General features: G+C 66.0%; 1 non-coding gene across 1 annotated transcript; it reads left to right on the forward strand.

The window, feature by feature from the left end:
* Positions 1-12,105: 12,105 nt before the first annotated feature.
* LOC125968211 (5S ribosomal RNA) lies at positions 12,106-12,224 on the forward strand. The gene has a single exon (XR_007481129.1). It is a non-coding gene; the product is annotated as a 5S ribosomal RNA (ribosomal RNA).
* The last annotated feature ends 276 nt before the right edge of the window (positions 12,225-12,500 follow it).

The following is a 12,500-nucleotide window of genomic DNA, read 5'->3' on the forward strand; positions in this document are numbered from 1 at the left end:
GCTTATAAACAGCCGATCCGCTCGGCGGGGGCTATTTTCGGCCACTTCGCTCGTGCGCACGGCCTCCCGGATGTTCTGGGCGGGTGCGCGAGCTCGCCGGCCGCTGGAAGTCGAATGAGGCGCCGCGACCACCTCCGCGGTGCTTATAAACAGCCGATCCGCTCGGCGGGGGCTATTTTCGGCCACTTGGCTCGTGCGCACGGCCTCCCGGATGTGCCGGGCGGGTGCGCGAGCTCGCCGGCCGCTGGAAGTCGAATGAGGCGCCGCGACCACCTCCGCGGTGCTTATAAACAGCCGATCCGCTCGGCGGGGGCTATTTTCGGCCACTTGGCTCGTGCGCACGGCCTCCCGGATGTGCCGGGCGGGTGCGCGAGCTCGCCGGCCGCTGGAAGTCGAATGAGGCGCCGCTACCACCTCCGCGGTGCTTATAAACAGCCGATCCGCTCGGCGGGGGCTATTTTCGGCCACTTGGCTCGTGCGCACGGCCTCCCGGATGTGCCGGGCGGGTGCGCGAGCTCGCCGGCCGCTGGAAGTCGAATGAGGCGCCGCGGCCACCTCCGCGGTGCTTATAAACAGCCGATCCGCTCGGCGGGGGCTATTTTCGGCCACTTGGGTCGTGCGCACGGCCTCCCGGATGTGCCGGGCGGGTGCGCGGGCTCGCCGGCCGCTGGAAGTCGAATGAGGCGCCGCGACCACCTCCGCGGTGCTTATAAACAGCCGATCCGCTCGGCGGGGGCTATTTTCGGCCACTTGGCTCGTGCGCACGGCCTCCCGGATGTGCCGGGCGGGTGCGCGAGCTCGCCGGCCGCTTGAAGTCGAATGAGGCGCCGCGACCACCTCCGCGGTGCTTATAAACAGCCGATCCGCTCGGCGGGGGCTATTTTCGGCCACTTGGCTCGTGCGCACGGCCTCCCGGATGTGCCGGGCGGGTGCGCGGGCTCGCCGGCCGCTGGAAGTCGAATGAGGCGCCGCGACCACCTCCGCGGTGCTTATAAACAGCCGATCCGCTCGGCGGGGGCTATTTTCGGCCACTTGGCTCGTGTGCACGGCCTCCCGGATGTGCCGGGCGGGTGCGCGAGCTCGCCGGCCGCTGGAAGTCGAATGAGGCGCCGCGACCACCTCCGCGGTGCTTATAAACAGCCGATCCGCTCGGCGGGGGCTATTTTCGGCCACTTGGCTCATGCGCACGGCCTCCCGGATGTGCCGGGCGGGTGCGCGAGCTCGCCGGCCGCTGGAAGTCGAATGAGGCGCCGCGACCACCTCCGCGGTGCTTATAAACAGCCGATCCGCTCGGCGGGGGCTATTTTCGGCCACTTGGCTCGTGCGCACGGCCTCCCGGATGTGCCGGGCGGGTGCGCGAGCTCGCCGGCCGCTGGAAGTCGAATGAGGCGCCGCTACCACCTCCGCGGTGCTTATAAACAGCCGATCCGCTCGGCGGGGGCTATTTTCGGCCACTTGGCTCGTGCGCACGGCCTCCCGGATGTGCCGGGCGGGTGCGCGAGCTCGCCGGCCGCTGGAAGTCGAATGAGGCGCCGCGGCCACCTCCGCGGTGCTTATAAACAGCCGATCCGCTCGGCGGGGGCTATTTTCGGCCACTTGGCTCGTGCGCACGGCCTCCCGGATGTGCCGGGCGGGTGCGCGGGCTCGCCGGCCGCTGGAAGTCGAATGAGGCGCCGCGACCACCTCCGCGGTGCTGATAAACAGCCGATCCGCTCGGCGGGGGCTATTTTCGGCCACTTGGCTCGTGCGCACGGCCTCCCGGATGTGCCGGGCGGGTGCGCGAGCTCGCCGGCCGCTTGAAGTCGAATGAGGCGCCGCGACCACCTCCGCGGTGCTTATAAACAGCCGATCCGCTCGGCGGGGGCTATTTTCGGCCACTTGGCTCGTGCGCACGGCCTCCCGGATGTGCCGGGCGGGTGCGCGGGCTCGCCGGCCGCTGGAAGTCGAATGAGGCGCCGCGACCACCTCCGCGGTGCTTATAAACAGCCGATCCGCTCGGCGGGGGCTATTTTCGGCCACTTGGCTCGTGTGCACGGCCTCCCGGATGTGCCGGGCGGGTGCGCGAGCTCGCCGGCCGCTGGAAGTCGAATGAGGCGCCGCGACCACCTCCGCGGTGCTTATAAACAGCCGATCCGCTCGGCGGGGGCTATTTTCGGCCACTTGGCTCGTGCGCACGGCCTCCCGGATGTGCCGGGCGGGTGCGCGAGCTCGCCGGCCGCTGGAAGTCGATTGAGGCGCCGCGACCACCTCCGCGGTGCTTATAAACAGCCGATCCGCTCGGCGGGGGCTATTTTCGGCCACTTGGCTCGTGCGCACGGCCTCCCGGATGTGCCGGGCGGGTGCGCGATCTCGCCGGCCGCTGGAAGTCGAATGAGGCGCCGCGACCACCTCCGCGGTGCTTATAAACAGCCGATCCGCTCGGCGGGGGCTATTTTCGGCCACTTGGCTCGTGCGCACGGCCTCCCGGATGTGCCGGGCGGGTGCGCGAGCTCGCCGGCCGCTGGAAGTCGAATGAGGCGCCGCGACTGTTAGAGATTTGCTCACTCCAACTTATTTTGCAAGAACGAAACAGGAGACAAGCAAGTTCTTTTGTACACCTGCAGGTGGAGAGTCCATTCGTCGCTGTCTGAACAGCGATTATCGAATGAAGTCTAAAAGTCTCCTCCCTGCAAGGGCATATTTATTAGGAGGAACAGAGTGGGGGTGGGAGTGGACATTTTTGGTGAACCCCCGGCCTCTGATAAGATCAGAGCAGGGGGTGTTTTACACTATTGTGGGAAACAGACTCTGCATTGTGAGGGCCAGACGTGATTGATTTAATTATTACATTGTGAGGGCCAGACGTGATTGATTTAATCATTACATTGTGAGGGCAAGACAGGATTGATTTAATCATTACATTGTGAGGGCCAGACGTGATTGATTTAATCATTACAGTCTACATTCCAACATAATCATAGGATCAAACTAACCTGAAAACCCTAACAGCGACCACCTCCGCGGTGCTTATAAACAGCCGATCCGCTCGGCGGGGGCTATTTTCGGCCACTTGGCTCGTGCGCACGGCCTCCCGGATGTGCCGGGCGGGTGCGCGAGCTCGCCGGCCGCTGGAAGTCGAATGAGGCGCCGCGGCCACCTCCGCGGTGCTTATAAACAGCCGATCCGCTCGGCGGGGGCTATTTTCGGCCACTTGGCTCGTGCGCACGGCCTCCCGGATGTGCCGGGCGGGTGCGCGGGCTCGCCGGCCGCTGGAAGTCGAATGAGGCGCCGCGACCACCTCCGCGGTGCTGATAAACAGCCGATCCGCTCGGCGGGGGCTATTTTCGGCCACTTGGCTCGTGCGCACGGCCTCCCGGATGTGCCGGGCGGGTGCGCGAGCTCGCCGGCCGCTTGAAGTCGAATGAGGCGCCGCGACCACCTCCGCGGTGCTTATAAACAGCCGATCCGCTCGGCGGGGGCTATTTTCGGCCACTTGGCTCGTGCGCACGGCCTCCCGGATGTGCCGGGCGGGTGCGCGGGCTCGCCGGCCGCTGGAAGTCGAATGAGGCGCCGCGACCACCTCCGCGGTGCTTATAAACAGCCGATCCGCTCGGCGGGGGCTATTTTCGGCCACTTGGCTCGTGTGCACGGCCTCCCGGATGTGCCGGGCGGGTGCGCGAGCTCGCCGGCCGCTGGAAGTCGAATGAGGCGCCGCGACCACCTCCGCGGTGCTTATAAACAGCCGATCCGCTCGGCGGGGGCTATTTTCGGCCACTTGGCTCGTGCGCACGGCCTCCCGGATGTGCCGGGCGGGTGCGCGAGCTCGCCGGCCGCTGGAAGTCGATTGAGGCGCCGCGACCACCTCCGCGGTGCTTATAAACAGCCGATCCGCTCGGCGGGGGCTATTTTCGGCCACTTGGCTTGTGCGCACGGCCTCCCGGATGTGCCGGGCGGGTGCGCGATCTCGCCGGCCGCTGGAAGTCGAATGAGGCGCCGCGACCACCTCCGCGGTGCTTATAAACAGCCGATCCGCTCGGCGGGGGCTATTTTCGGCCACTTGGCTCGTGCGCACGGCCTCCCGGATGTGCCGGGCGGGTGCGCGAGCTCGCCGGCCGCTGGAAGTCGAATGAGGCGCCGCGACTGTTAGAGATTTGCTCACTCCAACTTATTTTGCAAGAACGAAACAGGAGACAAGCAAGTTCTTTTGTACACCTGCAGGTGGAGAGTCCATTCGTCGCTGTCTGAACAGCGATTATCGAATGAAGTCTAAAAGTCTCCTCCCTGCAAGGGCATATTTATTAGGAGGAACAGAGTGGGGGTGGGAGTGGACAGGTTTGGTGAACCCCCGGCCTCTGATAAGATCAGAGCAGGGGGTGTTTTACACTATTGTGGGAAACAGACTCTGCATTGTGAGGGCCAGACGTGATTGATTTAATTATTACATTGTGAGGGCCAGACGTGATTGATTTAATCATTACATTGTGAGGGCAAGACAGGATTGATTTAATCATTACATTGTGAGGGCCAGACGTGATTGATTTAATCATTACAGTCTACATTCCAACATAATCATAGGATCAAACTAACCTGAAAACCCTAACAGCGACCACCTCCGCGGTGCTTATAAACAGCCGATCCGCTCGGCGGGGGCTATTTTCGGCCACTTGGCTCGTGCGCACGGCCTCCCGGATGTGCCGGGGGGGTGCGCGAGCTCGCCGGCCGCTGGAAGTCGAATGAGGCGCCGCGACCACCTCCGCGGTGCTTATAAACAGCCGATCCGCTCGGCGGGGGCTATTTTCGGCCACTTGGCTCGTGCGCACGGCCTCCCGGATGTGCCGGGCGGGTGCGCGATCTCGCCGGCCGCTGGAAGTCGAATGAGGCGCCGCGACCACCTCCGCGGTGCTTATAAACAGCCGATCCGCTCGGCGGGGGCTATTTTCGGCCACTTGGCTCGTGCGCACGGCCTCCCGGATGTGCCGGGCGGGTGCGCGAGCTCGCCGGCCGCTGGAAGTCGAATGAGGCGCCGCGACCACCTCCGCGGTGCATATAAACAGCCGATCCGATCGGCGGGGGCTATTTTCGGCCACTTGGCTCGTGCGCACGGCCTCCCGGATGTGCCGGGCGGGTGCGCGAGCTCGCCGGCCGCTGGAAGTCGAATGAGGCGCCGCGACCACCTCCGCGGTGCTTATAAACAGCCGATCCGCTCGGCGGGGGCTATTTTCGGCCACTTGGCTCGTGCGCACGGCCTCCCGGATGTGCCGGGCGGGTGCGCGAGCTCGCCGGCCGCTGGAAGTCGAATGAGGCGCCGCGACCACCTCCGCGGTGCTTATAAACAGCCGATCCGCTCGGCGGGGGCTATTTTCGGCCACTTGGCTCGTGCGCACGGCCTCCCGGATGTGCCGGGCGGGTGCGCGAGCTCGCCGGCCGCTGGAAGTCGAATGAGCCGCCGCTACCACCTCCGCGGTGCTTATAAACAGCCGATCCGCTCGGCGGGGGCTATTTTCGGCCACTTGGCTCGTGCGCACGGCCTCCCGGATGTTCCGGGCGGGTGCGCGAGCTCGCCGGCCGCTGGAAGTCGAATGAGGCGCCGCGACCACCTCCGCGGTGCTTATAAACAGCCGATCCGCTCGGCGGGGGCTATTTTCGGCCACTTGGCTCGTGCGCACGGCCTCCCGGATGTGCCGGGCGGGTGCGCGAGCTCGCCGGCCGCTGGAAGTCGAATGAGGCGCCGCGACCACCTCCGCGGTGCTTATAAACAGCCGATCCGCTCGGCGGGGGCTATTTTCGGCCACTTGGCTCGTGCGCACGGCCTCCCGGATGTGCCGGGCGGGTGCGCGAGCTCGACGGCCGCTGGAAGTCGAATGAGGCGCCGCTACCACCTCCGCGGTGCTTATAAACAGCCGATCCGCTCGGCGGGGGCTATTTTCGGCCACTTGGCTCGTGCGCACGGCCTCCCGGATGTGCCGGGCGGGTGCGCGAGCTCGCCGGCCGCTGGAAGTCGAATGAGGCGTCGCGACCACCTCCGCGGTGCTTATAAACAGCCGATCCGCTCGGCGGGGGCTATTTTCGGCCACTTGGCTCGTGCGCACGGCCTCCCGGATGTGCCGGGCGGGTGCGCGAGCTCGCCGCCCGCCGGAAGTCGAATGAGGCGCCGCGACCACCTCTGCGGTGCTTATAAACAGCCGATCCGCTCGGCGGGGGCTATTTTCGGCCACTTGGCTCGTGCGCACGGCCTCCCGGATGTGCCGGGCGGGTGCGCGAGCTCGCCGGCCGCCGGAAGTCGAATGAGGCGCCGCGACCACCTCCGCGGTGCTTATAAACAGCCGATCCGCTCGGCGGGGGCTATTTTCGGCCACTTGGCTCGTGCGCACGGCCTCCCGGATGTGCCGGGCGGGTGCGCGAGCTCGCCGGCCGCTGGAAGTCGAATGAGGCGCCGCGACCACCTCCGCGGTGCTTATAAACAGCCGATCCGCTCGGCGGGGGCTATTTTCGGCCACTTGGCTCGTGCGCACGGCCTCCCGGATGTGCCGGGCGGGTGCGCGAGCTCGCCGGCCGCTGGAAGTCGAATGAGGCGCCGCGACCACCTCCGCGGTGCATATAAACAGCCGATCCGATCGGCGGGGGCTATTTTCGGCCACTTGGCTCGTGCGCACGGCCTCCCGGATGTGCCGGGCGGGTGCGCGAGCTCGCCGGCCGCTGGAAGTCGAATGAGGCGCCGCGACCACCTCCGCGGTGCTTATAAACAGCCGATCCGCTCGGCGGGGGCTATTTTCGGCCACTTGGCTCGTGCGCACGGCCTCCCGGATGTGCCGGGCGGGTGCGCGAGCTCGCCGGCCGCTGGAAGTCGAATGAGGCGCCGCGACCACCTCCGCGGTGCTTATAAACAGCCGATCCGCTCGGCGGGGGCTATTTTCGGCCACTTGGCTCGTGCGCACGGCCTCCCGGATGTGCCGGGCGGGTGCGCGAGCTCGCCGGCCGCTGGAAGTCGAATGAGCCGCCGCTACCACCTCCGCGGTGCTTATAAACAGCCGATCCGCTCGGCGGGGGCTATTTTCGGCCACTTGGCTCGTGCGCACGGCCTCCCGGATGTTCCGGGCGGGTGCGCGAGCTCGCCGGCCGCTGGAAGTCGAATGAGGCGCCGCGACCACCTCCGCGGTGCTTATAAACAGCCGATCCGCTCGGCGGGGGCTATTTTCGGCCACTTGGCTCGTGCGCACGGCCTCCCGGATGTGCCGGGCGGGTGCGCGAGCTCGCCGGCCGCTGGAAGTCGAATGAGGCGCCGCGACCACCTCCGCGGTGCTTATAAACAGCCGATCCGCTCGGCGGGGGCTATTTTCGGCCACTTGGCTCGTGCGCACGGCCTCCCGGATGTGCCGGGCGGGTGCGCGAGCTCGACGGCCGCTGGAAGTCGAATGAGGCGCCGCTACCACCTCCGCGGTGCTTATAAACAGCCGATCCGCTCGGCGGGGGCTATTTTCGGCCACTTGGCTCGTGCGCACGGCCTCCCGGATGTGCCGGGCGGGTGCGCGAGCTCGCCGGCCGCTGGAAGTCGAATGAGGCGCCGCGGCCACCTCCGCGGTGCTTATAAACAGCCGATCCGCTCGGCGGGGGCTATTTTCGGCCACTTGGCTCGTGCGCACGGCCTCCCGGATGTGCCGGGCGGGTGCGCGAGCTCGCCGGCCGCTGGAAGTCGAATGAGGCGCCGCGACCACCTCCGCGGTGCTTATAAACAGCCGATCCGCTCGGCGGGGGCTATTTTCGGCCACTTGGCTCGTGCGCACGGCCTCCCGGATGTGCCGGGCGGGTGCGCGAGCTCGCCGGCCGCTTGAAGTCGAATGAGGCGCCGCGACCACCTCCGCGGTGCTTATTAACAGCCGATCCGCTCGGCGGTGGCTATTTTCGGCCACTTGGCTCGTGCGCACGGCCTCCCGGATGTGCCGGGCGGGTGCGCGAGCTCGCCGGCCGCTTGAAGTCGAATGAGGCGCCGCGACCACCTCCGCGGTGCTTATAAACAGCCGATCCGCTCGGCGGGGGCTATTTTCGGCCACTTGGCTCGTGCGCACGGCCTCCCGGATGTGCCGGGCGGGTGCGCGAGCTCGCCGCCCGCCGGAAGTCGAATGAGGCGCCGCGACCACCTCTGCGGTGCTTATAAACAGCCGATCCGCTCGGCGGGGGCTATTTTCGGCCACTTGGCTCGTGCGCACGGCCTCCCGGATGTGCCGGGCGGGTGCGCGAGCTCGCCGGCCGCTGGAAGTCGAATGAGGCGCCGCGACCACCTCCGCGGTGCTTATAAACAGCCGATCCGCTCGTCGGGGGCTATTTTCGGCCACTTGGCTCGTGCGCACGGCCTCCCGGAGTTGCCGGGCGGGTGCGCGAGCTCGCCGGCCGCTGGAAGTCGAATGAGGCGCCGCGACCACCTCCGCGGTGCTTACAAACAGCCGATCCGCTCGGCGGGGGCTATTTTCGGCCACTTGGCTCGTGCGCACGGCCTCCCGGATGTGCCGGGCGGGTGCGCGAGCTCGCCGGCCGCTGGAAGTCGAATGAGGCGCCGCGCCCACCTCCGCGGTGCTTATAAACAGCCGATCCGCTCGGCGGGGGCTATTTTCGGCCACTTGGCTCGTGCGCACGGCCTCCCGGATGTGCCGGGCGGGTGCGCGAGCTCGCCAGCCGCTGGAAGTCGAATGAGGCGCCGCGACCACCTCCGCGGTGCTTATAAACAGCCGATCCGCTCGGCGGGGGCTATTTTCGGCCACTTGGCTCGTGCGCACGGCCTCCCGGATGTGCCGGGCGGGTGCGCGAGCTCGCCGGCCGCTGGAAGTCGAATGAGGCGCCGCGACCACCTCCGCGGTGCTTATTAACAGCCGATCCGCTCGGCGGGGGCTATTTTCGGCCACTTGGCTCGTGCGCACAGCCTCCCGGATGTGCCGGGCGGGTGCGCGAGCTCGCCGGCCGCTGGAAGTCGAATGAGGCGCCGCGACCACCTCCGCGGTGCTTATAAACAGCCGATCCGCTCGGCGGGGGCTATTTTCGGCCACTTGGCTCGTGCGCACGGCCTCCCGGATGTGCCGGGCGGGTGCGCGAGCTCGCCGGCCGCTTGAAGTCGAATGAGGCGCCGCGACCACCTCCGCGGTGCTTATTAACAGCCGATCCGCTCGGCGGTGGCTATTTTCGGCCACTTGGCTCGTGCGCACGGCCTCCCGGATGTGCCGGGCGGGTGCGCGAGCTCGCCGGCCGCTTGAAGTCGAATGAGGCGCCGCGACCACCTCCGCGGTGCTTATAAACAGCCGATCCGCTCGGCGGGGGCTATTTTCGGCCACTTGGCTCGTGCGCACGGCCTCCCGGATGTGCCGGGCGGGTGCGCGAGCTCGCCGGCCGCTGGAAGTCGAATGAGGCGCCGCGACCACCTCCGCGGTGCTTATAAACAGCCGATCCGCTCGGCGGGGGCTATTTTCGGCCACTTGGCTCGTGCGCACGGCCTCCCGGATGTGCCGGGCGGGTGCGCGAGCTCGCCGGCCGCTGGAAGTCGAATGAGGCGCCGCGACCACCTCCGCGGTGCTTATAAACAGCCGATACGTTCGGCGGGGGCTATTTTCGGCCACTTGGCTCGTGCGCACGGCCTCCCGGATGTGCCGGGCGGGTGCGCGAGCTCGCCGGCCGCTGGAAGTCGAATGAGGCGCCGCGACCACCTCCGCGGTGCTTATAAACAGCCGATCCGCTCGGCGGGGGCTATTTTCGGCCACTTGGCTCGTGCGCACGGCCTCCCGGATGTGCCGGGCGGGTGCGCGAGCTCGCCGGCCGCTGGAAGTCGAATGAGGCGCCGCGACCACCTCCGCGGTGCTTATAAACAGCCGATCCGCTCGGCGGGGGCTATTTTCGGCCACTTGGCTCGTGCGCACGGCCTCCCGGATGTGCCGGGCGGGTGCGCGAGCTCGCCGGCCGCTGGAAGTCGAATGAGGCGCCGCGACCACCTCCGGGGTGCTTATAAACAGCCAATGCGCTCGGCGGGGGCTATTTTCGGCCACTTGGCTCGTGCGCACGGCCTCCCGGATGTGCCGGGCGGGTGCGCGAGCTCGCCGGCCGCTGGAAGTCGAATGAGGCGCCGCGACCACCTCCGCGGTGCTTATAAACAGCCGATCCGCTCGGCGGGGGCTATTTTCGGCCACTTGGCTCGTGCGCACGGCCTCCCGGATGTGCCGGGCGGGTGCGCGAGCTCGCCGGCCGCTGGAAGTCGAATGAGGCGCCGCGACCACCTCCGCGGTGCTTATAAACAGCCAATCCGCTCGGCGGGGGCTATTTTCGGCCACTTGGCTCGTGCGCACGGCCTCCCGGATGTGCCGGGCGGGTGCGCGAGCTCGCCGGCCGCTGGAAGTCGAATGAGGCGCCGCGACCACCTCCGCGGTGCTTATAAACAGCCGATCCGCTCGGCGGGAGCTATTTTCGGCCACTTGGCTCGTGCGCACGGCCTCCCGGATGTGCCGGGCGGGTGCGCGAGCTCGCCGGCCGCTGGAAGTCGAATGAGGCGCCGCGACCACCTCCGCGGTGCTTATAAACAGCCGATCCGCTCGGCGGGGGCTATTTTCGGCCACTTGGCTCGTGCGCACGGCCTCCCGGATGTGCCGGGCGGGTGCGCGAGCTCGCCGGCCGCTGGAAGTCGAATGAGGCGCCGCGACCACCTCCGCGGTGCTTATAAACAGCCGATCCGCTCGGCGGGGGCTATTTTCGGCCACTTGGCTCGTGCGCACGGCCTCCCGGATGTGCCGGGCGGGTGCGCGAGCTCGCCGGCCGCTGGAAGTCGAATAAGGCGCCGCGACCACCTCCGCGGTGCTTATAAACAGCCGATCCGCTCGGCGGGGGCTATTTTCGGCCACTTGGCTCGTGCGCACGGCCTCCCGGATGTGCCGGGCGGGTGCGCGAGCTCGCTGGCCGCTGGAAGTCGAATGAGGCGCCGCGACCACCTCCGCGGTGCTTATAAACAGCCGATCCGCTCGGCGGGGGCTATTTTCGGCCACTTGGCTCGTGAGCACGGCCTCCCGGATGTGCCGGGCGGGTGCGCGAGCTCGCCGGCCGCTGGAAGTCGAATGAGGCGCCGCGACCACCTCCGCGGTGCTTATAAACAGCCGATCCGCTCGGCGGGGGCTATTTTCGGCCACTTGGCTCGTGCGCACGGCCTCCCGGATGTGCCGGGCGGGTGCGCGAGCTCGCCGGCCGCTGGAAGTCGAATGAGGCGCCGCGACCACCTCCGCGGTGCTTATAAACAGCCGATCCGCTCGGCGGGGGCTATTTTCGGCCACTTGGCTCGTGCGCACGGCCTCCCGGATGTGCCGGGCGGGTGCGCGAGCTCGCCGGCCGCTGGAAGTCGAATGAGGCGCCGCGACCACCTCCGCGGTGCTTATAAACAGCCGATCCGCTCGGCGGGGGCTATTTTCGGCCACTTGGCTCGTGCGCACGGCCTCCCGGATGTGCCGGGCGGGTGCGCGAGCTCGCCGGCCGCTGGAAGTCCAATGAGGCGCCGCGATCTCCTCCGCGGTGCTTATAAAGTGCCGATCCGCTCGGCTTGGAGCTATTTCCGGCCTCCCGTTGGTGCCGGGCGGCGTGCGCGAGCTCGCCGGCCGCGATCTCCTCCGCGGTGCTTATAAACAGCAGCATGCGCACGGCCTCCCAGAATTTGAACACATTTCGTCAATAAATTTCGCATATTGAATTTTGAAGTTTAATATAATGCAACAATTGAGCTCGACTTATACAAAGGATATATCATAAAATCGTAAATTTCCGTCGAATTTTAGGGGGTCGACTTATACACCGAGTCGACCTGTACACCGGCAAATACGGTAAATACGATTAAATAAAATGATACGACTGGCATAAAAACAAATATAAACCACATAAAAATAAAAGTCACCATTACGTTGAATTATTGGGAGCACCGAGCTTGTTTCTCAGAAACGAGCCGGTCCCATCCAGGCGTAATCGGAGACAATGAAACCCGAAGTGGTTAAGGTTTGTCTTTTAATGCAGGATGCTTGGTCTCCATGTGCCGAAGCAGTTTTGAAGGCTTCATTGGCTCGCTCGCTAGTTTCAGGGGCGATTGTGTCTATTAAATGCAAAATGTTGGGTCACCTCACGGCTTACGGCCATACTACCCTGAGAACGCCCGATCTCGTCCGATCTCGGAAGCTAAGCAGGGTCGGGCCTGGTTAGTACTTGAATGGGAGACCGCCTGGGAATACCAGGTGCTGTAAGCTTTTTCTTTTTCTTATGTGCACTTCAATCGTTTAAGAAGCTATTTTTTACAACACCCATCACGAATGGCATCCGGAAACAGCAAGCCTAATTTAAACTCCGACATTGAAACTATAACACGAGTTTGAAAGCTATATTATGTGGTGACATCCACAGCATTGTAGTTAAATTTTTTACCGCTAGAGAGCAGACTATGTACAGTGAGCATGGCTCCCTGTGAACTCAAAGCAGCAGGCTTGACTTGTAAAAGAACCCAACACAACACTTCCATGAAGTGT

Source organism: Syngnathus scovelli, unplaced genomic scaffold, assembly GCF_024217435.2.
Source record: "Syngnathus scovelli strain Florida unplaced genomic scaffold, RoL_Ssco_1.2 HiC_scaffold_47, whole genome shotgun sequence".
Taxonomy (NCBI): Eukaryota; Metazoa; Chordata; class Actinopteri; order Syngnathiformes; family Syngnathidae; genus Syngnathus; species Syngnathus scovelli.